At 41.7% G+C, this 25,881-nt stretch overlaps 1 non-coding gene and 1 pseudogene across 1 annotated transcript; both read left to right on the top strand.

The window, feature by feature from the left end:
- LOC101134634 (large ribosomal subunit protein uL30-like) overlaps window positions 1–25,881 on the top strand; it is a 151,062-nt pseudogene that overhangs the window by 40,626 nt on the left and 84,555 nt on the right.
- On the top strand, window positions 22,189–22,294 carry LOC115933705 (U6 spliceosomal RNA). The gene has a single exon (XR_004069559.3). It is a non-coding gene; the product is annotated as a U6 spliceosomal RNA (small nuclear RNA).

Below are 25,881 nucleotides of genomic sequence, written 5' to 3'. Positions count from 1 at the left end.
CTATAAAAAGTAGTCACCATTTATTGTACCAGGCAGTGAGCTAAGTGCTTTATGGACCCTGTCTCGTTTAACTGTCCCCAGAGTCCTATGAGTAGGTATGTTAGTGCCATGCCCATATCACAGATAAGGAGATACGCCAGGTCAGAGAGGTGAGTTGGGATTCACACACAGCAGACTTGCTCCAGGGCCTGTGTTCTCAACACTGCATGGTGCCGCTTCTGATCTGGATTGTTAAATCTCAGCACCCAGCACTCCTGGCTTGGGTAGAAGGGAATGGGCCCAGAGGTGCTGAGAATGGATCTCATGTACACCTAGGGTCGAAGTTGGAACAGAGAGTATGTGGAGAGCCTGGGCTAAGACTGAAGCCGCCATGATGAAAACCAAACTCAAACAGTCTTGTTTTTTAAAACCAATGGGAGCAGTAAAGTATAAATGTAAATCTCAGTTATCTTATCATGCCACCCTATAGGTGTTTCCAGTAGTTACTTTAGAGCTATCAAAGATATATCTGAAATAACGGTACTGTGTATATACTTGAGTCCTCTTCCCCAGCTTGACACTCCTAGGAGTCAGGTGTTCTCTGGGCCAGATCATTTGCCCACAAACATAGCAATATGCCTAGCCTTCTCATTATATAAGGTCCCCATTATATGGGGGACCTTATATAATTTCATCATATGGATGAAAAATGGGATTATTTTATTATTTGACTCTTCTCTCTAGGATTCAAAGTGCTTTTATTTATAGATTTTCATGATTTAACCAATTCACCCAAGAAGTAGGAAGAGGGCAGCTTTATTATTTTCAAATTGTGGACTGAGAAACTGAGATATGCAGAAAGAAATAAAGCTGCTCTGCAATTTGGAAAACCATCTGTGATGCTATAAAAACGTCTCACTGTACTCTGGACCACATAAATCACTATTTTTATTGCCTTCTCTCTGGATGAGATGTGGCTTAATTTGAGAGAGCTGTTTATCATTTGGCAAGCTGAAAGAACCTAATTTTAAGTCTCCATTCTAGTGGGTGGTAAGAATATAGGGAATTTTCTTTAAGGGAAGAGGAAATGATAAGAATGGGAAGGAAACGGTTAGACCTAAAAAAATCGATTTTGAAACCCTTTGGATTATCATGGATTTAATTTGCCAAGCATGGGTGTGGGGTCACATGGAATGGGTTTGAATTCTAAGCCACCATTATGACCACTCACTTAATGTTTCTTCCTACCACTCCCATTCTGCAGTGAGCCCATGACTAAGATAACAACAGGTTAAATGAGTTAGTGCATAGTATGGTTTGGCTCTGTGTCCCCACCCAAATCCCGTGTTAAATTGTAATCTTGAGTGTTGGACGTGGGGCTTGGTGAGAGGTGATTTGATCATGAGGGTGATTTCTAATGGTTTAGCACCATCCCCACAGTGCTGCCTTATGATAGATTTCTCAGGCGATCTGGTTGTTTGAAAGCATGTAGCACTTCCGCTGCCCTTCTCCTTTTGGCCATGTGAAGGTGTGCCTGTTTCTCCTTTACCTTCTGCCATGATTGTAAGTTTCCTGAGGCCTCCCCAAAAGCAGAAGCCTTTACAGCCCACAGAACTGTGAGCTGATTAAACATCTTTCTTTAAAAATTACCCAGTCTCAGGTAGTTTTTATAGCAATGCAAGAACAGACTAATGAAGAAAATTGGTACCAGAGAAGTGAGGCATTACTACAAAGATACCTGAAAATGTGGAAGCAGCTTTGGAACTGGATAATGGGCAGAGGGTGGAACAGTTTGGAAAGCTCAGAAGAAGACAGGAAGATGAGGAAATGTTTGAAATTTCCTAGAGACTTGTTTAATGGTTTTGACCAAAATGCTCATAGTGATATGGGCAGAGATGGCCAGGCTGATGAGGTCTCAGATGGAGATGAGGAACTTATTGGGAACTGGAGTAAAGGTCACTCTTGCTATGCTTTAGCAAAGAGACTGGTGGCATTGTGCTCCTGCTCTAGGGATCTGTTGAACTTTGACCTTGAGAGATGATTTAGGGTATCTGGCAGAAGAAATTTCTAAGCATCAAAGTGTTCAAGATGTGGCCTGGCTGCTTCCAAAAGCCTAACTCATCTGCATAAACAAAGAAATGACCTGAAAAGGGAGGCAAAGCATAAAAGATAGGAAAATTTGCAGCCTAGCCATGTGGTAGAAAAGAAAAACCCATTTTCTGGGGAGAAATTCAAGCCCAATACAGAAATTTGCATAAGTAAAGAGGAGCCAAATATTAGCAGTCAAGACAATGGGGAAAATGCCTATGAGGCATTCCAGAGACCTTTGGGGCAGCCCCTCCCATCACAGGCCTGGAGGCCTAGGAGGGAAAAATGGTTTCATGGGGCCAGGCCCAGGGCCCTGCTGCTTTGTGCAGCCTTGGGACATGGCACCCTGCATCCCACTTGTTCCAGCTGCAGCTGTGGCTAAAAGGGCCCCAGATACTTCTCAGACTGCTGCTCCAGAGGGTGCAAGCCACAAGCCTTGGTGGCTTCCATGTGGTGTTAAGCCTGCAAGTACAAAAAGGATAAGAGTTGAGGCTTGGGAACCTCCACCTAGATTTCAGAGGATGTATGGAAAGGCCTGGATGTCCAGGCAGGAGTCTCCTGCAGGGGCAGAGCCTTCATGGAGAATATCTAGTAGGGCAGTGCAAAGGGGAAATGTGGGGTTGGAGCCCCCACACAGAGTCCCCACTGGGGCACTGCCTAGTGGAGCTGTGAAAAGAAGGTCATCACCCTCCAGACCCCAGCTTGCACTGTGTACCTGGAAAATCCACAGGCACTCACATCAGTCCATGAAAGCAGCCACAGGGGATGTACCCTGCAGAGCTGCCCAAGGCCTTGGAAGCCCACCCCCTCCATCAGCATGGCCTGGATGTGAGACACAGAGTCAAGATTATTTTGGAGCTTTAAGATTTAATGACTGTCCTGCTGGGTTTCGGACTCATATGGGGCCTGTAGCCCCTTTGTTGTGGCTGAGTTCTCCTTTGTGGAAAGGGAGTATTTACCCAATGCCTGTACTCCCATTGTATCTTGGAAGTAGCTAACTTGTTTTTGATTTTACAGGCTCATAGGTGGAAGGGACTTGCCTTGTCTCCGATTAGACTTTGGACTTGGACTTTTGAGTTAATTCTGGAATGAGTTAAGACTTTGGGGGATTGTTGAGAAGGGATGGTTATATTTTACAATGTGAGAGGATATGAGATTTGGGAGGGGCCAAGGGTGGAATGGTATGGTGGGGCTTTGTGTCCCTACCCAAATCTCATGTTGAACTGTGATCCCGAGTGCTGGAGGGAGGGTTTGGTGGGAGGTGATTGGATCACAGGGGTGGTTTCTAATGGTTCAGCGCCATTCCCCCAATTTCTTAGGAAATCTGCTTGTTTGAAAGTGTGTAGCATCTCCTTTGCCCCTCTCCTGCTGCTCATGGCCTGTTTCCCCTTCACCTTCTGCCATGATTGTAAGTTTCCTGAGGCCTCCCCCAGAAGCAGAAGCCTGTACAGCCCACAGGAACCATGAGCCGACTAACCATCTTTTCTTTATAAATTACCCAGTTCTTTATGGCAACGTAAGAATGGACCAATAGAGCACATCACTAGGGTAGCACAAAGGAGAGGGCCCAGAGCAGAGGAGAGATAAACAGCTCATTTTTTTCATCTTTCTCAATGTTTCTTGCTCACTCTCTGTTGTTTGCATCCATTTTTCATTTCATCCCATTTCCTCTTTCTTCCCTTTCATTTCCTCATTTCCTCATTTTGGGACAGCAAGAGGTCATGTTCTTGCTGCCAACAGTTACAACATTTTCAGTAGTCATGACAGCCACAAAGCCAGGGCTGGACTTGTCCGGAAGTCTGATCTGCAGCAGGAGGGAGTCTGTAGTGTGCAGGGGGTCTCCAGCTGTCACTTAGATCCCAAGCTGCCCCTTCACTTTTAATTTTGCTGATGGTGGCTTTTGTCAAAGGCAATTTAAAATTTAGGGCTAGGTAGTCTAATCTGTCAATCTTTTCTTTTCTTTATGGTTTCCAGGTTTGTGTCTTACTTAGGAGGGCCTTCCCAATGCTAAAATTATATATATAAACAGATATACCACAATTGCCTAAACAGAAATTTGGGCAAGCTGGCACATTTGGAACAGGGCTGTCTCCTAAAATTTGGAACGTGTGGATAGCGTGCATATGCTTGGACTCTAGGATTTACTTTCTCTGGAAAAATCCGTCTAGCTTCCTCACTCGCTGCCTCTGCCTCCCAGCTCCAGCCTAGCCATTTCATCTTATGGTGGGGGAGCATTCAGTTGCTAGGGCCAGAAACCCACTCAGAATAACTTAAGTAAATGGGGATTACTTGCACAGTGATAACGGAATACTATGAAACCCAGTTTGAAGAACTGCACCTGGATCACTGAAGGGCTAGAGTCTGGAGCTGCTCTTCCTCCTCCCTTTCTCTCAGTTATCTTTGTCTCTGCTCCATCCTCCCCCTTCGTCAAGCATACTCTGTTACCACATGACCTTAAATGACTGTCTAATTCAGTCCTTGAGCCCACAGAATCTTGTGAGTCTAGCATTCACAGATGAAAAACACCCTCAGGCTTTCTGTGTCCCAACTCCAAGTTCTAGATAAAGATGTCTGATTGGTTAAAGTGGGTCATGTTTAAAGTGTGTCTACTCCCAATTCAGTTATTGGTGGCCAGGGCCATGAGCCTCATGGTTGCCCCTTGGGGCAGTGGGCAAGGTAAAGTTCACAAGATGTGGTGGGGAGGAAATGACCACTGTAACTCTGTGGTCCAGTTCCCACACCCATATTGTGATTTTTGCTCCCCTTCAAGTCTGCCCTTGATGTTGTCTCTAACTGAATTCTGTTTTCTCCCATGGTTAGATTTATACCAGCTCCAGGACCTTTTAGGGAGGGCTGTGGTCCTGTCCCCTGGGGGAAGCTCTGATCTAAGACTGCTCCCTCATGGAAATTAAGGAGAAGGGGAAAGCCTAGGCTACAGATGGAGAAGGATGAGTCATTCCAGCAGCCATGGCCAAGGGAACTCCTGGAGAGGTAGGGACTGTTTATGTGGCCACTCACCATCATGCAGGCCCCCAATGGGGGTGAGGCAAGGAAGGACATAGAAAGACTGCTCAAGTGCATTTCTCGTTTTGCTTCCTACTGCAAACGACTCTTGTCATATGACTGGGAGAGTGTGGTGGTGGCAATAAGCAGAAAACTTTGAGTCTAAGAGTTGCTTTCTGAATTCTCTTATTAGGGTCAATGTAGTCTAAAGAAGTTGACTTTTGAGAAAATAAATCTTTTCTGTTTTCTGCAGCCAGACTAAGGATTTAGTGGTGAATGGTAGGTGGGAACATAGTGGGACTCTGACTGGTCATACGGCCTCTGTGAGGCTCAATTCTTTTATCTCTAAAAGAGAGAACTGTCTACTTGGTGAGAGAAGATCTTTTGGGAGCCCACTAAACTCTAACATAATGTTATTTTACAGTAAGTTCTCACTTAATGTCATTGACAGTTTCTTGGAAACTATAGCTTTAAGCAAAATGACATATAACAAAAGCATTTTTTTCTCATCAATATTATAACAAAACGTTAAAGGAAGTGACATTATTTATGAACCTGCTGTATGTTGTTTTGCTTAAAGTTACAGATTCCAAGAACCTATCGATGACATTAAGTGAGGACTTACTGTACTAGTATCATTTATAACTTATAAAAATGACTTAAATACCACAAAATATGCAGCTTTCATGTTAGAGACCAGATAAATATGAATATTTTATTAAAATGTCTCTCTTCTCTACTTTACCAGTCTTCACCAACCTCCTCCCTCCAGAATATTCCTCCAGAATATAAAATGCATCATCAACATGAGACAACAGCAGGAAGCACCCATTTGTAGTAATCATCTGTATGGAGGAGGCTGTTACATAACCACAAAGGCACAAAGCTGCAGTTTTGAGAACATCATCTTCCCACGCCAGTTCTAAGCATTGACCTCAACTATGGTTGCTAACACAAGAATCGGCACTGGTGACTTTTGAGCCATCAATCATCCTTTCCTAACACATGATTCTTTTGGAAAAGTATGTGAGATTGGAGATTACCTGTGATGGTTTGGATTTAGATTTTGCCTCAAGGTTTAGGCAATGGCAAATAGGCAGGAGTTTAATAGGAATTAAGGTTATTTGATAATTCCTGGGCCACTGCAAATAGAAAGTGTTGGCAATTTTGTCTTTTGGGCTGCCTCTGATTGAAGGCACAGGGCTGTTTCATGAAGTTCTGAAACATGAACCGGCTGTATCTGCGTCAAAGTCAGTGGTAACCAGGTTAATAGCACCGATAACCATGTTCATTTTACAGGAAACACAAACATGAATCACTTGTTCTTACTTTTCTTTTACAGTGGTCTCAAATAGTCAAGACCCCCTGCTGGGAGGAGCTTCTATCCTGCTCTGTGGAAGAAATGGGCATGCCAGATGCCTGGAAGATCAGAGGCTTACATTCCAGGTGGGTCACCCTGGTTCTTCTCATCAGAATCAACTAGAGAGATGGGCTCCCTCTCCATCCCTACCCAGGGGCATTGGTCAAGCTGAAAGCAAAGACAATCTATTGCCCCCAGGAGAACTGGTCTTACTCTAAATCAGTGGCCTGCAAACTGTTTATGTGGATGTCTGGATAGTACATTTTTTGCCTGTGTGGGCCTTCCAGTCTGTCTTAGTTACTCAACTCTGTGATTTTTGAGCAACCATTAGGCAGTATGTAAATGAATGAGCATGGCCCCATCTGGCCCTCCATCCACAGGCCATAGTTTGCTGACTCCTAAAAGAGTAAAACCCTTTATGAACTAGAGAGTTCCAGGCTTGAACATGGGTCCAGAAAATATGGGAAGGCAAACCTCACACATCTGTGGTTGTGTGCCTCCTAAGTGCTTTGTGTCACTGTTGGCTTCCAATTCCTAGGAAGGGCCTTGGGCACCAACAGTATGTTGACCCAGGGAGAAAAGGACTTTTGGGAGTGAGAGTCAGAGAATGGGTACCACGTACCCTTCAGATCCCTCAGCTTTCAGATTGACACAGCAACAGATCATAGTCTCCTAAATTCTCTGGCTTAAAGCATGGAGCCACGCTTATCCTGCCAGGCTGGGGCCCCAGTTCTTAGATGAGGCTAGCAGTAGCCATGAGGAGTGGGCATGTGGCTAGTACAAGAGAAGGAATGCTAGGTGGCACTTGGTCAGCAACTTTCCAATATCATGTTTCTTAATTGTATCACCAAATGTGTATTATCGTCCTGTCTTTTTTTTTTTTTAATTATTATACTTTAAGTTTTAGGGTACATGTGCACAACGTGCAGGTTTGTTACATATATATACATGTGCCATGTTGGTGTGCTGTACCCATTAACTCGTCACTTAGCATTAGGTATATATCCTAATGCTATCCCTCCCCACTCCCCACACCCCACAACAGTCCCCGGTGTGTGATGTTCCCCTTCCTGTGTCCATGTGTTCTCATTGTTCAATTCCCACCTATAAGTGAGAACATGGGGTGTTTGGTTTTCTGTCCTTGTGATAGTTTGCTGAGAATGATGGTTTCCAGTTTCATCCATGTCCCTACAAAGGACATGAACTCATTATTTTTTAGGGCTGCATAGTATTCCATGGTGTATATGTGCCACATTTTCTTAATCCAGTCTATCATTGTTGGACATTTAGGTTAGTTCCAAGTCTTTGCTATTGTGAATAGTGCCGCTATAAACATACGTGTGCATGAGTCTTTAAAGCAGCATGATTTATAATCCTTTGAGTATATACCCAGTAATGGGTCAAATGGCTGGGTCAAATGGTATTTCTAGTTCTAGATCCCTGAGGAATCACCACACTGATTTCCCCAACGGTTGAACTAGTTTACAGTCCCACCAACAGTGTAAAAGTGTTCCTATTTCTCCACATCCTCTCCAGCACCTGTTGTTGCCTGACTTTTTAATGATCGCCATTCTAACTGGTGTGAGATGGTATCTCATTGTGGTTTTGATTTGCATTTCTCTGATGGCCAGTGATGATGAGCATTTTTTTATGTGTTTTTTGGCTGCATAAATGTCTTTTGAGAAGTGTCTGTTCATATCCTGTGCCCACTTTTTGATGGGGTTGTTTGTTTTTTCTTGTAAATTTGTTTGAGTTCATTGTAGATTCTGGATATTAGCCCTTTGTCAGATGAGTAGGTTGTGAAAATTTTCTCCCATTTTGTAGGTTGCCTGTTCACTCTGATGGTAGTTTCTTTTGCTGTGCAGAAGCTCTTTAGTTTCATTAGATCCCATTTGTCAATTTTGGCTTTTGTTGCCATTGCTTTTGGTGTTTTAGACATGAAGTCCTTGCCCATGCCTATGTCCTGAATGGTATTGCCTAGGTTTTCTTCTAGGGTTTTTATGATTTTAGGTCTAACATTTAAGTCTTTAATTCAAGATCGATTAATTTTTGTATAAGGTGTAAGGAAGGGATCCAGTTTCAGCTTTCTACATATGGCTAGCCAGTTTTCCCAGCACCATTTATTAAGTAGGGGATCGTTTCCCCATTTCTTGTTTTTGTCAGGTTTGTCAAAGATCAGATGGTTGTAGATATGCAGCATTATTTCTGAGGGCTCTGTTCTGTTCCATTGGTCTATATCTGTTTTGGTGCCAGTACCATGCTGTTTTGGTGACTGTAGCCTTGTAGTATAGTTTGAAGTCAGGTAGCGTGATGCCTCCAGCTTTGTTCTTTTGGCTTAGGATTGACTTGGCGATGCGGGCTCTTTTTTGGTTCCATATGAACTTTAAAGTAGTTTTTTCCAGTTCTGTGAAGAAAGTCATTGGTAGCTTGATGGGGATGGCATTGAATCTATAAATTACCTTGGGCAGTATGGCCATTTTCACGATATTGATTCTTCCTACCCATGAGCATGGAATGTTCTTCCATTTGTTTGTATCCTCTTTTATTTCATTGAGCAGTGGTTTGTAGTTCTCCTTGAAGAGATCCTTCACATCCCTTATAAGTTGGATTCCTAGGTATTTTATTCTCTTTGAAGCAATTGTGAATGGGAGTTCACTCATGATTTGGCTCTCTGTTTGTCTGTTATTGGTGTATAAGAATGCTTGTGATTTTTGCACATTGATTTTGTATCCTGAGACTTTGCTGAAGTTGCTTATCAGCTTGAGGAGATTTTGGGCGGAGACAATGGGGTTTTCTAGATATACAATCATGTCGTCTGCAAACAGGGACAATTTGACTTCCTCTTTTCTTAATTGAATAGCCTTTATTTCCTTCTGCCTAATTGCCTTGGCCAGAACTTCCAACACTATGTTGAATAGGAGTGGTGAGAGAGGGCATCCCTGTCTTGTGCCAGTTTTCAAAGGCAATGCTTCCAGTTTTTGCCCATTCAGTATGATATTGGCTGTGGGTTTGTCATAGATAGCTCTTATTATTTTAAGATACATCCCATCAATACCTAATTTATTGAGAGTTTTTAGCATGAAGGGTTGTTGAATTTTGTCAAAGGCCTTTTCTGCATCTATTGAGATAATCATGTGGTTTTTGTCTTTGGTTCTGTTTATATGCTGGATTACATTTATTGATTTGCATATGTTGAACCAGCCTTGCATCCCAGGGATGAAGCCCACTTGATCATGGTAGATAAGCTTTTTGATGTGCTGCTGGATTCGGTTTGCCAGTATTTTATTGAGGATTTTTGCTTCAATGTTCATCAAGGATATTGGTCTAAAATTCTCTTTTTTTGTTGTACCTCTGCCAGGCTTTGGTATGAGGATGATGCTGGCCTCATAAAATGAGTTAGGGAGGATTACTTCTTTTTCTATTGATTGGAATAGTTTCAGAAGGAATGGTACCAGCTCCTCTTTGTAACTCTGGTAGAATTCGACTGTGAATCCATCTGGTCCTGGACTTTTTTTGGTTGGTAAGCTATTGATTATTGCCTGAATTTCAGAGCCTGTTATTGGTCTATTCAGAGATTCAACTTCTTCCTGGTTTAGTCTTGGGAGGATGGATGTGTTTGAGGAATTTATCCATTTCTTCTAGATTTTCTAGTTTATTTGCATAGAGGTCTTTATAGTATTCTCTGATGGTAGTTTGTATTTCTGTGGGATCGGTGGTGATATCTCCTTTATCATTTTTTATTGCATCTATTTGATTCTTCTCTCTTTTATTAGTCTTGCTAGCAGTCTATCAATTTTGTTGATCTTTTCAAAAAACCAGCTCCTGGATTCATTAATTTTTTGAAGGATTTTTTTGTGTCTCTATTTCCTTCAGTTCTGCTCTGATCTTAGTTATTTCTTGCCTTCTGCTAGCTTTTGAATGTGTTTGCTCTTGCTTGTCTAGTTCTTTTAATTGTGATGTTAGGGTGTCAATTTTAGATCTTTCCTGCTTTCTCTTGTGGACATTTAGTGCTATAAATTTCCCTCTACACACTGCTTTGAATGTGTCCCAGAGACTCTGGTATGTTGTGTCTTTGTTCTCGTTGGTTTCAAAGAACATCTTTATTTCTGCCTTCACTTCATTATTTGCCCAGTAGTCATTCAGGAGCAGGTTGTTCAGTTTCCATGTATTTGAGGGGTTTTGAGTGAGTTTCTTAATCCTGAGTTCTAGTTTGATTGCACTGTGGTCTGAGAGACAGTTAGTTATAATTTCTGTTCTTTTACATTTGCTGAGGAGTGCTTTACTTCCAACTATGTGGTCAATTTTGGAGTAGGTGTGGTGTGGTGCTGAAAAGAATGTATATTCTGTTGATTTGGGGTGGAGAGTTCTGTAGATGTCTATTAGGTCTGTTTGGTGCAGAGCTGAGTTCAATTCCTGAGTATCCTTGTTAACTTTCTGTCTCGTTGATCTGTCTAATGTTGACAGGGGGGTGTTAAAGTCTCCCACTATTATTGTTTGGGATTCTAAGTCTTTTTGTAAGTCACTAAGGACTTGCTTTATGAATCTGGGTGCTCCTGTATTGGGTGCATATATATTTAGGATAGTTAGCTCTTCTTGTTGAATTGATCCCTTTACCATTATGTAATGGCCTTCTTTGTCTCTTTTGATCTTTGTTGGTTTAAAGTCTGTTTTATCAGAGACTAGGATTGCAACCCCTGCCTTTTTTTGTTTTCCATTTGCTTGGTAGATCTTCCTCCATCCCTTTATTTTGAGTCTATGTGTGTCTCTGCACATGAGATGGATTTCCTGAATACAGCAGACTGATGGGTCTTGACTGTTTATCCAATTTGCCAGTCTGTGTCTTTTAATTGGAGCATTTAGCCCATTTACATTTAAAGTTAATATTGTTATGTGTGAATTTGATCCTGTCATTATGATGTTAGCTGGTTATTTTGCTCGTACAGTTTCTTCCTAGCCTTGATGGTCTTTACAATTTGCCATGTTTTTGCAGTGGCTGGTACCGGTTGTTCCTTTCCATGTTTAGTGCTTCCTTCAGGAGCTCTTTTAGGGCAGGCCTGGTGGTGACAAAATCTCTCAGCATTTGCTTGTCTGTAAAGTATTTTATTTCTCCTTCACTTATGAAGCTTAGTTTGGCTGGATATGAGATTCTGGGTTGAACATTCTTTTCTTTAACAATGTTGAATATTGGTCCCCACTCTCTTCTGGCCTGTAGAGTTTCTGTGGAGAGATCAGCTGTTAGTCTGATGGGCTTCCCTTGTGGGTAACCCGTCCTTTCTCTCTGGCTGCCCTTAACATTTTTTCCTTCCTTTCAACTTTGGTGAATCTGACAATTATGTGTCTTGGAGTTGCTCTTCTTGAGGATTATCTTTTTGGCCTTCTCTGTATTTCCTGAATTTGTATGTTGGCCTGCCTTGCTAGATTGGGGAAGTTCTGGATAATATCCTGCAGAGTGTTTTCCAACTTGGTTCCATTCTCCCCGTCACGTCACTTTCAGGTACACCAATCAGACGCAGATTTGGTCTTTTCACATAGTCCCATATTTCTTGGAGGCTTTGTCCATTTCTTTTTATTTTTTTTCTCTAAACTTCTCTTTTCACTTCATTTCATTCATTTTGTCTTCCATCACTGATACCCTTTCTTCCAGTTGATCACATCAGCTACTGAGGCTTGTGCATTCATCACATAGTTCTTGTGCCTTGGTTTTCAGCTCCATCAGGTCCTTTAAGGACTTCTCTGCATTGGTTATTCTAGTTATCCTTTCGTCTAATTTTTTTTCAAAGCTTTTAACTTCTTTGCCATTGGTTCGAATTTCCTCCTGTAGCTCGGAGTAGTTTGATCATCTGAAGCCTTCTTCTCTCAACTCATCAAAGTCATTCCTCATCAAAGTCATTCTCCATCCAGCTTTGTTCCATTGCTGGTGAGGAGCTGCGTTCCTTTGGAGGAGGAGAGGCGCTCTGATTTTTAGAGTTTCCAGTTTTTCTGCTCTGTTTTTTTCCCATCTTTGTGGTTTTATCTACCTTTGGTCTTTGATGATGGTGACGTACAGATGGGTTTTTGGTGTGGATGTCCTTTCTGTTTGTTAGTTTTCCTTCTAACAGGCAGGACCCTCAGCTTCAGGTCTGTTGGAGTTTGCTAGAGGTCCATTCCAGACCCTGTTTGCCTGGGTGTCAGCAGTGGTGGCTGCAGAACAGTGGATATTGGTGAACTGCAGATGCTGCTGCCTGATCCTTCCTCTGGAAGTTTTGTCTTAGAGGAGTACCAAGCCATGTGAGGTGTCAGTCCGTCCCTACTGGGGGGTGCCTCCCAGTTAGGCTACTCAGGGGTCAGGGACCCACTTGAGGAGGCAGTCTGCACATTCTCAGATCTCAAGCTGTGTGCTGGGAGAACCACTACTCTCTTCAAAGCTGTCGGAGAGGAACATTTAAGTCTGCGGAGGTTAGTGCTATCTTTTCATTTGTCTGTGCCCTGCCCCCAGAGGTGGAGCCTACAGAGGCAGGTAGGCCTCCTTGAGCTGTGTTGGGCTCCACCCAGATCGAGCTTCCCGGACGCTTTGTTTGCCTAATCAACCACCTAACTCGGCCACGGTGGGCACCCCTCCCCCAGCCTCGCTGCCACCTTGCAGTTTGATCTTGGACTGCTGTGCTAGCAATGAGCGAGACTCTGTGGGCATAGGACCCTCTGAGCCAGGCACGGGATATAATCTCCTGGTGTGCCGTTTGTTAAGCCCATTGGAAAAGTGCAGTATTAGGGTGGGAGTGACCCGATTTTCCAGGTGCTGTCTGTCACTGCTTTCTTTGACTAGGAAAGGGAATTCCCTGACCCCTTGAGCCTCCCGGGTGAGGCGATGCCTTGCCCTGCTTTGGCTTGTGCACGGTGCGCTGCATCCACTGTCCTGCACTTACTGTCTGGCACTCCCCAGTGAGATGAACCCAGTACGTCAGTTGGAAATGCAGAAATCACCCGTCTTCTGCATCGCTCACGCTGGGAGCTGTGGACCGAAGCTGTTCCTATTCAGTCATCTTGGCTCCTCCCCTGTCCTGTCTTAAAGAAAAGAAATATGAGTCTCTCCTGCCTGACAGAAAGTTCCAGGCAGCAGAAGCATGACCTTGGCATTATGGCAGACAGAGAGGTGCCCTTTTCTTGTGCCTTTCCTTCAACCTGCCTGACCCCGGCTCTGCTCAGCAGTGACCCATGCTCTCTTGACCACTTGTCTCCAGCAGACCTGTGATTTGTCCACCTTGCTGCATCCTGGGCTGGTGGGACTACCCTGTTTGGGGCTTCTCCTCCAGGGGTTCACCCAAGTTTAGAAAAGCAATAAAATAGCCACCATGCAGACCAGCCTATCCTTTTAACAAATGTCTTTGAAGCTACCATGTTCTAAAACATTTTCAGCATGTTTTGAAGCTTTTTATTATTACTATAGGGAACACTCGGAAACTAATGCTATGGTTATAAGGAACTTGGAGCCATCCCCAATATGATTCCATTTCCCAACAAGTTCAAGAAACAGAATCCAGGCACGTAGTATATGAACAATGCCAAAAGATGCAACCAATACAGCGAAACTTCATGGTGTTAGAGACATGAAGGAGGTTGGAAATTACCCTCTAAGTTTGTTCTTTTAGCTCATTATTTACTTTTAAAGTACTGCTTGTGCAGAACCCAAGGACAGCTGTGCATTTATTGCACATTTATATTCACTGCTTCCTGATGACATTAAATGTAAACACCTGCAGCAGGGTATTGGCAAACTGTCCAGGGGAAGCACAAATCAGAAAAAATACAAAATAGGCTTCCCTGAGCCCATGAATTTACCATATCAGGAATATGTAAGATGCATTAATTAGTTCATTAGTACGCTCCAAGACAGACATTGCAGATCATGGGGAAGGTGGGGGTGGGGGTAGTTGGGTGGGCAGGCACCACTGACTCAAAAGTTATTGTGTGTGGGACACTTTGCCAAACTCTGGGGCCTGTGTGGGTTGAGGCACATATGTTGGGGCCTCCATCAGGGCTGGGTGGAGGCCAGGGCAGGACACAGTGGTCTGGAGCTGAGGAATACGATGCACAACTCCACAGGAGCCTCAGAGTTTAGCACGTGTGCAGGGTAGCATGTTTGGGCAATGTGTGTCTGTCTGAGAGTCTTCTACAGCTGAGAGCCTGGGGTCCCCAAGGAAATAGGGTGATGTCAGCAGGGAAGAGCCAGAAACGCTAATCAGCCTTCAAAATTCAGCATACACTAGGGATCTCATGATTCCAAGCAGAGAAGCTAAAAGAAATGCAGTTCACCAAGGCGTAGTTCAGGTGCCTTCTCCCAGGACCTATGTAGCATTGAGAGTTCCGTGAGGTCCTTTAAATTATGCAATTTTCAAGCCTCTTTTGAAGATCTTTTTAAAATGATTTTTCTTTTTGCATTGTCTTTTGGTTTTCAAGGAAACATAGGTTCTTTGGTGAACTGTTTTATAACTACAGCATTTGCTGTAAGGAGGTGTTCATATTCTCTTAGTGTAATAACATCAAGAAGCTGAAAGAAGTCCGAGATCTCTAGGAGGGAAATGGCTTCAGAATATGCCTCTCAGGCTACCATAGATCTGACAGACACCCCAGAAATATTTGGAAGACAGACTGGAGTTAGATTCCATAACTCAGGCTATGTGGCCTACCTGCTGGGGCTCCTATGGCCTTCCCTACCTCCGCTCCCCAAGTTGTGGCAGACAGCCCCTTCCAAATTGTCCTGGGTCTGATTAACCTCAGTATGTTAGAAGACAGGGGGTTGTCAAAGGCCAGGATGTTCTTTGCTGTCTCTCATTGTGCTGCAGTTGTTGAAGCCTGGAGTACCAACCAGGATTTCAGACAGCTTGGATAATGTCCCTTCTGGTTCTGCAATGGGTTCTCTTATTTGATGGGTAGCTGAGAAAAAGGGAGGCAAGGGGGCTTTAGATCTTCTCGAAATCTTGATTCTTCAGAGTTGATTGACTCATCTCTTTCCTGGAGTCAGCGACAGGCAAATTCACAATTTCACTCAATGCTTTCACTGAATAGCTAAAAAATGGCCAGTATTCTGGGCTAGAACCTGATGACAGAAAGAGATACGGAAGGAAAACAGTGTCCTACCACAAAGTAGCAAAGACACATTGCCTTGGTGTCAACACACTTATACTTAAAGCTTGGTTCTGCCATTTATAATGAAGTGACCTACTGCTAATTGTTAACTTCTCTGAGTCTCAGTTTGCTCATCCATAAAAATAATGCCTCAGTGTTGCAGTGAAGGCTTACTATAAAGCGACCAGCAGGCAGCTAGACATAGTTAAGTGGTTGGTGCAAAGTAGCTGCTGTTGGGCTGCTTTTCATTCGGTTTAAGTAAGTACTCATCTAGAACTGATGCGCTATTAGATCTATTTGACTGTCCTGTGAACAAAAGATAAATTGTTTCCTAGGAGTATTTTATTTTTCTAAGCTAAACACTTGGTGCATAGGAGCTTACCACTTGCATGTAATTTTCTTGTTTTGTATAAAATAAACTGAAAAACCGGTTCTTTTTTTGGCTGAATTTAATCATCAAACCTATTTTTAAAATGCTCTTTGTGTACTTTCTTTCCTTTTTAGAAAATTCCTTTTGGTATTTAGGAAAATGTTTAATTTTGTTCTAATGGTTACCTTTGTAGTACTCTTTATTACCTTTTTAAGAATTTTTTAATCTTTTACCATATCTTTTGGCTATTACTTATAGTGTAAATTCAATGATCTTATTCTACTTTCTTACCCACTTCTCCCATTTTAAAAATTGTACTGTTTCTATTCTGTTAGAAAACGCAATGTTTAACTACCATTCTTATACCCGTATCTCCAACCTTGTGTTAGTCCTAGATCTATATATGAAATGCCCACCTTCAATCCTCCTGCTGAAGTGTCTGCAGTCAGCTCTTAGTTGAATAAAGTACACTTAATTCTGCAGTGGATTCGTCAGGAAGGACACGTGGGCACAGTATTGTGTTCTTTCGTCTTCGAAACTGCTTTTCTATATTGTTAACATTTGAAGAACAGCTTGGCTAGATATAAAGTTCTTGACTTGCATTTTCTCAAGCTTCTCAAAGTGCTGCGTCACTCACGTCTTGCTTTATATGTTGTTGTTGAGAAATCCAATGTCAGCCAAATCCTCATCCTCTTCTCCTTTCAAGCTATTTTATGTTTCCTCCAAAAGGCCATATGGATTCTTTTCTTTCTCTTTAAAGCTTAGCCGTTCTACTAGGATATGGCTCTGATATAATAATGCCAGGTCAACTTTTTCAAGTGAACCCTTTCACTTGTAGATTCAATTCCTGATTTATTTCCAGAAAGTTTTCTTGGATTATAATTTTAAATAATAGTTATATTCCATTGTTTTGCTCTCCTCGTTCAAGAACTCCAGTTGGACATCCTTGGCTGGTCTTCCACTTCGATCACTTTCCTCTGACCTTTTTTCTTTCTTTCTTTACCTCCCTTTTGCTCTCTTGTTTTTTCCTGCTTTCCTTCAATGCCTTTTGTTAAATTTCCATTTAAATTTATTCTCCCTTGGGCCTCATAATTTTGTCTACATTTCTGGTATGATTTTGCCATTTTCTTTGATATTCTTCCTATGTTCAATGACTATCATTTCATTTCTTCCTTTTCTTCTTTCTTGATATATTTGTGTTGCTGAGTTTTATATTTCTGATTCAGTTTTATATTTCTGATGCTTTTTACATATCTCTAAATTCTATTTTGAGGAAAATTAATTTTTGTGGGAGTATTATGTTACAGTTTTCCTCAGCTCATCATTCCCCCCACCACACCCTGCCCCTGAGGTGAGGGAGTATTTTCTTCAGCTGAATTACCTTGGTTCACTTTTTACAACAGTTTTATTTGGATATGACTGCTGTTTTTCTGTACCTCTTCATTCTGTGGAGAGAGTTCATCATGTGACATCAGCATTTCCTTTCAGTTTTGCCCTTTTCTGTGAAGTTTCTTTTATGGAAGATGTTGATGGTGAAGTTAGGAAGAAAAAGAAAGGGACTACTGTGTCTTTTTTCCTGGAAACATTAATTTTATCTTTTTTCTTTCCTTTCATTGCTATTTCACCGAGGAATACCACCACTTCTCTGTATCTCATTCTCCCTAAGAAGCGGTGCTTCTCCAGGGCTGCCACTTCTGGGCCTCACTCATTTCAAATCTGTTCCCTGCAGCTGGTGGTGTGAACTGCCAAGTTCCAAATTGCGTAGAGCATTTCTTAACTTAGTTGGGCTTTCTTTTGAGAGTGTGCATACCTTATGTAAGTCCTTAATGCCCTCTACTATTTTTGATACCATTCTTTAATACTTCCCTACTTCACTTTCCATATCCATAGGCTTGAAGCAGTAGGCAAAAGGTAACTGTTAGAATATGATGCATTTTTCTACTTGCTGATCATTTACAGCTTGTAGTATTCTCCAATTCTTAGTAATGCTGAAGCCATAATGTTATTTTCTATTTTCACTCTATTTATTTTAAGGGTTTTTTAAGTTGTATGGGGAGATTTGAAGTCAAGCAGCTGCCATCATTTTCCATTCCTGTTTGGTGTTCATTGAACTTCTTGGATTTTCATGTTGATATTTTTCATCAAATTTGGAAAAAATTTTGACTGCATATTTTTTCAAAACTTTTTTATCTCCAATCTCTATTCTTTTTTTTTAATCTCAAATCTCTCTCTCCTCTTTTTCTGGGGCTTTAATTACATTAATATTTGAACCCTTAATACCATTTCACAGATAACAGAGACTACCTCTCTAGCCTTTCTTCTCTTAGCTTCAGTTTGGATAGTTTCTACTATTCTGTCTTCAAGTTCACTGATCCTTTCTTTTTCAGTGTCCACTGTGGTGCTAAGCCCATCCAGTGAACTTTTTATTTGAGATATTTATCATTTTCATTTCTCTACTGAGAGTATCCATTTGTTTACTCATTAGGTTTATCTTTTTATTTAAACCTGTAAACATATGCATAATGGCTGTTGTAAAGTCTTCGTCTATTAATTCCAACATCTCTGGGTCTATTGTTTGTTAATTTTTTTCCTGGACATAGGTAACATTTTGCTACTACTTCACATATCTAGTAATTTCTCATTGTGTGCTGGTTATTGTAAATTCTTGAAACTCCCTTCTCTTGCCTCCTGTGACACAATGATCTCTGGGTTTTCCTACTACTTCTTTGGGATTCTGTCCACCTTCTTTAACACTCATTATCTTCTACTTGATTTTTAAATGTCATAGATCCTCATGGCTCAATCTTATATTTGATCTTTTCTCACACTATATTTTCTCTTTAGGCAGTCTCATCTACACCCTATGCTTCAATCACCACCTACACACTGATGATTCAAAACCATATAAATTCAGTTGAGACCTCTTCTTTGACTAACTTCAGACTAATTGCTACTTGTTTCAATAACACATCTATCTCACTATGTCCAGAACCAATATTGTGATTTATCTGGCCTGCCTGCATGTGCAAACACACACACACACCCCCACAATATGAAATAGGAAACTTCTTCTAGTGATATAAATTTCAGTGAATTACACCACCATCACTTCAATTATGCATGTTTGAAATACAGACACTTTGATACCTCTTCCTTCCTCATTCCCCATATACATTCCATCTTGCAATTTTATTGATTTTATACTTCCACTTCTCTCCATTGCCATCTCTCTCTGCCACTATCCAGTTTTTAGCTCCCACCACCTCTCACTTGCATTATGAAATAGCTCCAAATTTATTGTGCACATCTAATCTTTCCCTGCCATAATCCATTCTCCAAATCATTGCCAGCATTACATTTTAGAAATGCAAATCTAATAATGCAAATCTAATTCATTCTCTCTCTGTGTTTGTCTGTCTCTCTCTACATGCACACACACACACACACAGTTTTAAAGAAGGCTAAATTGTTGTCCATTGCTTTTTGGATGAAAACAAAAATCATTAACATGGGCTGGTCCCTACCTGACTCATGTTACCATGCTTTCCTTGCTCTCTCCTGTCCCTCTCTGTTGTCTTGGTCCTATCTGTTCTGGATTTCCTGGAGTGTATCTGCCTCTGGTCTTTGCCTGTGCTATTCCATCTGTATTAAATGTTCTTTTCTCTCCTCATCACCTCCTCCAAACCTGAAATCAATTGTCCTTTTCAGGCCGGGGGAAGCCTTTCCTGAATTCCTTGGCCAGTCAATCTTACACTTATGCTCACAGTGGCACAAGGTACCTCTCATTTGTAGTCCCTATAACATTTGTAATTTCACATCTATTTCCATGATTCTTTCATTCAGGTATGACACCCCTACTGAATTATAACTGTCATGAAATCAAGAATTGTGTCTGTTTTGGCACACTCATATTTCCAGTATCAATCATAGTGTAGATGTTTAATAAATATTTACTGAATCAGTGAATAATGAATAAAAAGTACTCTTCCATGAATCTTTCTTATACTCATGCTTAGCTCTCACTCTACCTTTCTAACAAATGGCCTAAGCAGAGGAAGATGCTAAAGGGGCTGCTAAGGCAGCAAGAAAATCAAGTAACACAGAAACAGAGTCAGTTGGTTCTTTGCACTTAGGATTCTCGAAGAATTTTTTGCTTCTGCCTTCAAAATTAAACTGGAATATTAAAACTGATCTTTTGGGCCCTGGAAGATGAAGTACAAACCATCATCAAAAAGTATCTACTGTTGGGACTGGTGACTCACTTTGTCCTTCCCTCCTGTAAGCCATGAGAAGGAATCAAAATGATTCTGTCATCAAGAGCATCACAAATCCTGGATCTTCGCCTGATTTTTAATGCTTCACGTCTAGCACAAGCACTTTCATTTTCAAGGGATTCCATACTATATTGTCTAGCCCCTGGCTAGGTTGGGATGTAGTTATCTTGGTGGCACAGGATCAGCATGTGTAAGAGCGGGATATTGTTGGGCACTGTATCAAAAAGAGTAACCCTGGGAAGGTGAGGGTGATTATTAAGACCAACTCTGAAGCAATGACTGGTGACCAGAAATGAGTTGATGTCAGAAATTTCTACAGAGATGGTGATAGCTTATAAAGGTGAAAATCCAGTAAATAGTCTGGGGTTTAAAAACTCAAGTAAGGGAAGAAACAAGGGATGATGCAGAAATTATGTGTAGTAGAAAAGGCAGATGTCAGGGGTAGAAATACATCACCGGGCAAGTAAGGCCAAGTACGTGCCCATCTGGAACACAAGGCAGAATCTCTTCAGTAAGTTGGCTTTATTGGTTTTAGTCATTTTTATCTATTGCTGATGCTCATGTGATACTTTGTTTCTTGGGTGAATTTCGGTATCTCAGACAGACACACGGAAGGAGAAAGAACAGAAGTTCTTAGGTAGTTTTTTAGTAATAGAAGTTCTTAGATTTTTTTTTTTTTTTTTTTTTTTTTTTTAGTAAGAAAGAAAAGTGCTGGGAGAGATTGAGCGTTCCTTATACAAAGGCCTTCATTCCTCACAAAAATAGAACTTTCAGTCAAGAATTTGGTCCTTTAAAAAAGAAAGAGGAAGAAAAGAAAGCATGAGCTCTATCCCTCTTTTGACTAAATACTACCACTGACTTTCCTGTTTAGAACTAAAGGCTGTCTCTTGTTCCACAGGTCAAATGCATACTTTTTAAAATGCCACTTGACCCCTTGGGTCCCCCATTCTCAGTAGAAAAACAAAACGGTCATTAATTTATTTTGACATGCAAACTTAGCTGAACATTTTTTGGTGATTCAACCCCACAGATGTAAAGTGAAAGAGTTCCAGAAAAGCAAGTGAGAGCCATGAGATTACCACAAGTCTGTGAGCACATTTTTTTCAAGGCTTACAGAATCCCAAAGCTTGCCCTTGCTTCAGGAAAAAGAACTGGTTGACACCTGAGAGGTTTTAAGCCACAAGAAGCTGAGGCCCGTTGTGAGGAGGGCAGGGACAGTGGGGCCAGGCCACATGCGACGCGTCACCCAACTCCTGCCTCACCTCCCCCACTGAGATGTCTGCTGGGTGGGAGGAGGCTTATTGCCAGGGAACAGTCTGGTGTTTTCTGTTCCTGCTTCAGGAAGTCCCCCTTCTCCTGCCACCCCCGCAGCTCCTCAGCCTGGAAACAACTTTTAGAGAGGAGAAGGGAAGCAAAGCTTTCAAAAGCAGATAACTGTGGGGTTTGAAGGGAGGTGCCCCTTGTTCAAGTATTTCTCCCCCAAAATTGAAAGGACACTTCAGATTCATTCATTTTAGTTTTGATGTATCTTCAGTAATTAAGAAGCCACTAAGAAAACTGACCCTGGGAAGACAAATTCCTGAAGCTGACTCAGATACAGCCAGCTCTTACCATACCATCTGACCCTCAGTTCCCTCTGACCTCATCTCTTCCCACCTCCTCTCTGTCTGACTCATCAGTGGCCACACAGGCCTCCCTGCTGATTCGGGAATGGCTCCCACCTGAGGCCTTGGGCCCCCGTTGTTTTCGCCCCCACATACCCATCTGGCTTCCCCTTCACTGCTTCCAAGGCTCTGCTCAGAGAGCATCCTGTCAGACCAGTCTTTCCTGGACATGCTGAGTGTACCCTTCCCCTATTTCATTTTCCTTCGTGGCACCTTTTACCACCTGATATGTTCAATGGGTCTATGTTTGTTTGTAGTAAGTCTCGCCTGACTAGAATATAAGATCCATGCGAGAAGAGACTTTGTGCTCTACCCTTGGCACATAGTGGGTGCTCAAAAAATATTCAAGTGCTTGCTTCGGCAGTACATGTACTAAAATTGGAACAATACAGAGAACATTAGCACGGCCCCTTCACAAGGATGACACCTTCACAAGGATGACACACAAATTTATGCAGCATTCCATAATTTCGAGAAACACAAATCAAAACCACAATGAGATAACATCTCACACCAGTCAGAATGGCTATTATAAAAAGACAGAAAATAATAGTTGCTGGTGAGGCTGCAGAGAAAAGGGAAAGCTTATATGCTCTTAATGGAAACACAAACTAGTTGAGCCACTGTGGAAGACAGTTTGGAGATTTCTCAAGGAACTCAAAATAGAACAACCATTAGACCCAGCAATCCCACTACTGAGTATATACCCAAAGGAAAGTAATTCATCCTATCTTAAAGACACATATGCTCATATGTTCATTGCAGCACCATTCACAATAGCAAGGACATGGAATCAACCTAAGAGCCCATCAACAGTGGATTGGAGAGAGAAAATGAGGTACAAATACACCATGGAATACTATGCAGCCATAAAAAAGAATGAAATCATGTCCTTTCACAACATGGATGGAGCTGGAAGGCATTATGACCTCCATAAATGACCTAATGTAAGAACCTAAAACAAAATATTGCATGTTATCACTTGTAAGTGGGGTCTAAACGTTGAAGACACATGATCACGAAGATGGGAACAATAGGCACTGGGGATCACTAGATGGGGAGGGAAGGGAGCAGGGGGCATGGGCTGAAGTGCCACCTGTTGCGTCCTATACTTATTCCCTGGGTGATGGGATCACTGGGATCCCAAGCCTCAGGGTGATGCAGTTTACCCATGTAATAAACCTGCATGTGTACCTTTTAATCTATGATAAAAGTTGAAATTAAAACATAAAATCATGAGTACTGTTTCAAAAAATATATTTGAGGAAAGAAGGAAGGAGAGAGGGATGGAGAGATGGAGGAAGACTAAAGGAAGGATCATGGCCCTGAGAGAATAGAGCACAGGCCAGGGGTGAGATACAGAGTGAGATGGGAGCTGAATGGGGTCTCTGAAACTAGACATGGAAGACACCAAAAGAAACATTCCTACTTCATCTTTCCCTGTGCCTGGGATAATTTACTCCTGGATGGTAAAGATATGTCTTGGTTTCATCTGTGTTAAATAAACCTGCACGATGTTACAAGCTGGCATTGCTTCATAAGCTTGACCTTAGCTTTCAAATAGGACCTTGATCATTGCTCAATGACCAAGTCACAAAGTTGCCTAATGATATTGGCCCACAGCCATGTTATTGCAAACATGGCAATGACTGGCCAAAACCAGGCATGCTCCTTACATTTCTGCCCGGGTGATACTCTCAGAGAGCTCCTCGCCATGAGAACTAAGTCACTCTCCCAGTGCCAGGAGCCAGGACAATTATGGGGCTTTCTCTATTGTGTGTTCTTGCTGCTAACCAGCTCCCAGGCCTAGGCTTCTGAGAAACAGTGTAGGCACACAAGCTGCAGATCTCTCCTCCCTTTATTCTCTCTCCCCTTCCCCAAACCCACAATAGCCTCTGCCATAGTGCTTATTCTTTTGACCTGTTCTGATCTGCTAGCCTAACTATTCCCCAGCACCTTTAGGAAGATAGGTCTTCCCTGACCCTCAGTCTGAGGTCTAGAGGCCCTTCTGCCTTGCCTCACAGGCATCTTCCCTCCTCCCCCATCCCCTAGACCAGTCCAACAGCAGCCCGTGCAGTCTCTGAAGTCCACTCCCAGTGCTAGCTGATGGGAACCCCATGGGCTCCTGTCTGCTATACAAATGGAACACAGTTTCTTCAGAGCCAACCCCAGCTGACCCACTGAAGCTGGTTGCCACAGTGATTTTCAGTCTCATACCAGATTCTGATCTCTTCTCTTGCCCACCTTTGGTGCTGCAGAGTGGATCATCTTGTCTTATACTCAAGTCATCATTAAAATTTATAGAAAAAGAGAGAATTAAAAAAAAAACACTAAAAAATCACCTTGCACGCATATACCTCAGAAGGCCTTTGGCCTAATGATAATGTGTGACATTAAGGCAAATAACCAAAAATATATAATTTTTCTATTTATTTCTTTGAGTGGGCTCAGTTGCAGATATATGAATCTGACCAGGGTCCTGATCACTTCCTGCTCCCAAAGACCACCCTTTGAGCCTGTAAGATCCAAAGTCAACTCATGGATTAATGTGCAAGTCTAGCCTGAGCCAGTAAGACATGGTTCCCTCTAAGATGCCAGGAAAGGACCTAGGGCTTCCCTGGGCTCAGCTCTTAGGTAAGCCATGGCCTGGCCTGGCCTTTTAGAGGTTGTGCAAGACCAGCCTCTGTGATCTGCGAAGGCCCTGAGTCCCAGACATCGTCTCCAACACTGACCTAGATCCAGTGCCAGCATGACAAGAAAGTCCCCTCTGCTTTAACCTTTACATGAAAAGAAACTTTGAAATGACCAATCCACATTTTTTTGTTTGTTTTTTTTTTCTGCTTTCCACAGCCCTTTCCTGTCTGTAAAACCAACCTCCTCTTCTTGGCTCATCAGAACACTCATTCTATTTTATGGAATAAAGTGCTGCCCAATTATAGAATCAAAAATACAGCAAATTAATGTTTTTTATGTAAAGTTTTTGATACATAATAATTATACATATTTATGGGGTGTGTGTGATATGTTGACACAGCCATAGAATGTGTAATGATCAAATCAGGGTATTTAGGATATCCATCGCCTTGAACATGTATCATTTCTTTGAGCTAGGAACATTTCAAATTTTCTCTTCTGGCTATTTTGAGATACACAATATGTTTTTGTTAACTATAGTCACCCTACTTTGAGGCTGAATACTAGCACTTATTCCGTCTAACTATATGTCTGTACCTATTAACCAACCTCTCTTCATCCCACACACCCTTCATAGCCTCTAGTAGCTACCATTCTTTTCTCTACCTCCATGAGATCCATCTTTTTAGCTCCCACATATGAGTAAGAATATATGCAATATTTGTCTTTCGGTGCCTGGCTGATTTTACTTAACAAAATGCCCTTCAATTCCATACATGTTCCTGCAAATGATAGAATTTCATTCTTTTTTATGGCTTAATAGTATTCCATTGTGTGTGTGTGTGTGTGTGTGTATCACATTTGCTTTATCCATTCATCTGTTGATGGACACTTAGATTGATACCGTATCTTGGCTATTGTGAATAGTGCTGCAATAAACATGGCAGTGCAGGTCTCCCTTTGATATATTGATTTTTTTTTTCCTTTGGATAAATACCCAGCAGTGGGATTTCTGGATCATATGGTAGTTCTATTTTTAATTTTTTGAGAAACTTCCATAGTGTTTTCTATAATGGCTATACTGATAAATGAATTTAACAAGGTTGCAGAATACAAAATCAACATACATAAATCAATAGCATTTCTATATACCAATAATTAACTTGCTGAAGAAGAAATCAAGAAAGTAATCCCATTTAAAATAGCTATAAAAAATTAACTGTCTAGGAATAAATTTAATCAAATTTAATAAATTCTTTCCGATGAAAGAAATTGAAGAAGACACAAACAAATAGACATTCCATGCCCATGAATTGGAAGAATTAATACTGTTAAAATGACCATACTACCCAAAGTAATCTACAGATTCAATCTCTTATCAAAATACCAATAACATTCTTCACAGAA

The sequence above is a fragment of the Gorilla gorilla genome, chromosome 12 (assembly GCF_029281585.2).
Source record: "Gorilla gorilla gorilla isolate KB3781 chromosome 12, NHGRI_mGorGor1-v2.1_pri, whole genome shotgun sequence".
NCBI classification, from domain to species: Eukaryota; Metazoa; Chordata; class Mammalia; order Primates; family Hominidae; genus Gorilla; species Gorilla gorilla.
The sequence above is the reverse complement of the archived record's forward strand: the minus strand, read 5'-3'. Positions and strand labels throughout refer to the sequence as shown.